The following is a 4,158-nucleotide window of genomic DNA, read 5'->3' on the forward strand; positions in this document are numbered from 1 at the left end:
TGGCAGTAACAGACTATGAAAGAACTGCTCTGGCTTGCTTTGATTAGGAATCTGCCCTGTACAGAAAAATACATACAACTTTCTAAAGGGATGAAAGTGAGGCCCTGCTCCTGGAGCATTTGTGTATGTTGACACTGAACATTATTAGTTAGTAGGACTACTCATGTGCTTTAGCATTTGATGGACTGGGGACCACCTGAGGGATTGTATTTGTACTGATTGTTTTACTTCTCTTCTCCCTACCACAGAGTTGTAAATTTTATCCCTTTCTGAAGAGATAAAATCAACTAGCTGTATTAAAAAGATACTTAATCCACAATTAGAATTTCTGGGATAATTCTTGTGCTTCCATTTGAGTTTCACTCCAGTAACCGGAGCATTAGATAGGCATGAGAGCTGATTTTAAGACTGATAAATTCCTAAATGATGTAATATCAGGCAGTTCTAAAATCAAGGACTAAATTCATTAGGAACCCCCCACCACCACTTTGCAAATCATGTCTTCCCCAAGTTAACAATCACAGTGATAAACTACTGGAGAGAAGTCTTTTAGTGAACTTGCACCTATAAATTACTTCTAGGCACAACAGAATGGTGCCAGACAGGACAGGCAGATAAGCAGAGCTCCTGCTAAGATGCCAGTGACTTTACTGCAAATTGTCTCTGCAAGCTAAGAGGGGCTTTGGCCTCTTTACATAGAAGTCTGGCTTCTGTGCAACTTTAGTTCATTGTACCTGGTTGAAGCAAGTCTGAGTTACAGCAGGAAAGTTTTTCACCCCCTCCCAATATTGATGAGTGTTAAAACTGAGTGTTTACACATTTGTATATAGTGCAAGTGATCTATAAATGGAAGAGGAAAAAAAAGGAGAGTTCCATATACAAGATAAAAAGAAAAATTCATGAAGTTTCAATTATATATATAACTCACATATCTGGCATGGTTTTCCCTGGTTCTTGTAGAACTTCTTGAGTACCTTTAGGTATGGGTTGGAAGCTCTCTTAGTCTTTAATTATAAATCAAGTGTTCAACTATTTTAAAATAAAAGCAGGAATATGGGGTGGGAGTTTGGGCTTATTCTTGGCTCAGATCATATTTGACTGTATTCCTGTGGTATTTGGAAGAAACCAAAAATAGAACCCATTGTCCTACAGCCTAGGCACTGGACAAAGAGAACAAGCAGCATCTGCCTTGACATAAGCCTACCAGGGCTGTGCGAAACTTCGTTAGCCAATTAGATTCAGAGGAGATTTGGCCCGACTCGGCAGCCGAATCTCCAAATCCGAATTGAATCGGAAGACCCATTTAAAGGTCGAACAGATTCAGAAGCCTCTGAATCAATTCAGAGAGATTCGGAGATTCAGCCATAGACTAAACAGGCAGAAGTCCTCAATGCTGGCCACAGCTGCCTCCAGCTGGTAAGTCTGTTGCGGTGGGTAGAAAAGGGAGGAAAGGGGCATGGGAAGGGAGGGGGGGACATCAATGCCCCCACAGCGAGGGTGGGATTGGGTTGGGGCTAAGGCTGTAACAAGCTACCCAGCCAGGGAGGGGGGGTGCAGGACTCAGGGAGGGGGGCTCCCGCCACAGCACACCACTGGTCCAGGAGCTGTTCTTCGGGTGGCTCCTCCAGTGGCTCTTGCCACTGGTCTGGGAGGACTTTGAAGCCGACGTGTGCCCCCAGATCTGCACAGGGCGAGCTGGGCCGGGCTGTGCTTCAGGCAACTAGCCTCAGCCGCCTGCCGGCAGAGCTGCACTCCATGGGACAGGTGGAGCCAGGGTTGCGTTCCAGGCAGCTAGCCCCAGCCCAGAGCGCAGCCCTGGCTCTGCCTGCCCCACAGAGCGCAGCTGGGCAGCAGGGGCTTGCCACCCAGAGCACAGCCCTGGCTCTACCCACCCTGCAGAGTGCAGTGGAGCAGGGATTATGGGGGAGCTGCAGCCACCCTAAAATTCCCTGTAGCTCCTGCTGCTGGCCCTGCCCCAATCCAGGTACACGTGTCTGCCCCCATGCCCTGCCGCTGCTCGCCCAGCTGGGGCATGGTGGGGCGAAACTCCGGCTTGTCTGGGAGGCACGGGGAGGTTGGAGCGGCTTCCCTCGCTGCGTGCCACTTGTCCAAGGCAGCACAGCGGCATCATCCCGCAACTCCCCGCCCCCACTGCATGAGTGGCAGGAGGGCATAGCCCTTACTCCCAGCGCCTTCCACCGTCTGGAGCACAGCCTAGCCCAGCCCAACCTACCCCACGCAGATCTGGGGGCACACGCCTGCTCCCATGCCCTCCCAGACCAGTGGTAAGAGCCACCAAAAGAGCAGCTTCAGATCAGCAGCACGCAGTGGCAGGAATCCCCCTCCCCAAGTCCTCCACCCCCTGCCCTGGCTGGGCACCTTGTCCCAGCATCAATCTCTCCCTTGCTGTGGGGACATTGATCATAACCCCCACCCCTTTCCTCCCACCACAGTAGACTTACCAGCTGGAGGCAGCTGTGTCCAGCGTGGAGGACTGCTGCCCGTATAGTCTATGGCGGAATCTCCCAATCAGCGCCAAAACTCTGGATCTGAATCGAATTGGGACAGTGATTCAAATCACCAAAATGAATCACTGTTCCTCCAAAATCAGCTGAATCTGAATCAAATACCTGCTGCCTACCAGTTTTCCAGTGGCACAGGATTATGAGACAAGGGGTAAAATGCTGCAAGCTGCCTAGGGATATTTTTTTACACCATTCCCACTATTTGTACATGAAAGCAACACCCCCTGTTCTGCAAACTTTCCCACTGTGAAGGTTGTAGTTTTTCCTTATAAAACTTGAAGCAAAACTAGCATGTTGTAAGGAAGCCAGACCAAGTACATGCATCGCTCTCAGACTGCATACTGGAAGCTCTGCATCTGCAAGCACTTCAGTTTAATAAATTATAAGTATTAATGTTAAATATTAGGGCTGTGCAAAATAGTACCATTCCGTTTTGATGAAACAGCATTTTGTTTCGATTCAAAACTGCTGTTCCATTTTGTTCTGTAAGGTTTTAACGTTTCGCCCATAGGCTATAATGGGGAAACTCGAAACTGCCTATATATAACTTTGTCATTTCTGGCCTGATTTGGATGAAACTTGCAGGAATGGTAGCCCCTTCTGAGGGCATGAAGCCTGCCAAGTTTCAAGGAGATAGGTGGAGGGGTTTCAGGGAAACTGCACCTCAGAATCTTGAAAGCAAAAATCTTGTGTCACATGTGTGTTAAGCCACAGCGGGGTCAAAACTGCAGGCTTGCTAGGCCCTGCTGAGGCAACAAAGCCTGCGAAGTTTCAAGGAGATAGGAGCAGGGGTTTGGGGAAAACTGCACCTCAAACTACAGACCCGCAAAACCCATGACATTTCGCACAGCCCTGTGTGTGGTAAGGCACAGCAGGGTGAAAGCTGCAGGTCTGATAGACCCTGCTGAGGCCATGAAGCCTGCCAGCTGTCAAGGAGATAGGTGCAGGGGTTTCAGGGAAACGGCATCTCAAACTGCTGACAAGCAAAACTTGTAACATGGGTGACACTGTGCGTACGTTAAGACACAGCAGGGTGAAAACTGCAGGCATGTTAGCCCCTGCTGAGGCCACAAAGCCTGCCAGCTTTCAAGGAGATAGGTACAGGGATTCTGGGGCCCTGCACCTCTGGCTGCTGGTGGGCAAAACTCGTGACATGGGTACTTGTTGGACTGTGTCTGTCTTGGGGCACAGGGGGGTTAAAACTGCAGGCCTGCTAGGTCCTGCTGCAGCCAAGAAGCCTACCAGCTGCCAAAGAGATAGGTGCAGGGATTCTGGAGCCCTGCACCTCTAGCTGTGGACAAGCAACTCATGACATGGGTGAGTGACAGCATGTGTATGTTAAGATGTGCCCTCCCTCAACTGACACCAAGGCAGGAAGCAGGGCATTTCAAACAATGCTGCCGCCTTTGCAGCTTTTCCATCCCTCCCCCAGAGCACTGGGATTGGAAGGGACATCAGGAAAGGATGAGTCACACTCGCTTCATTTCGAGGCTGTTTAGAAGCTTTCTGTTTCATTTCTATTTTGCTGTTTCAAGCTCAAAACAAGTAGAAACGGTGTTGAAACAAAACTGCCGATAAAATTTCGCATAGCCCTACATTAAATCTGTTTACAAATGTTCAGTTCAGTAGCCCA

Source organism: Gavialis gangeticus, unplaced genomic scaffold, assembly GCF_001723915.1.
Source record: "Gavialis gangeticus isolate Ggan-Ray unplaced genomic scaffold, GavGan_comp1, whole genome shotgun sequence".
In the NCBI taxonomy this organism is placed as follows: Eukaryota; Metazoa; Chordata; order Crocodylia; family Gavialidae; genus Gavialis; species Gavialis gangeticus.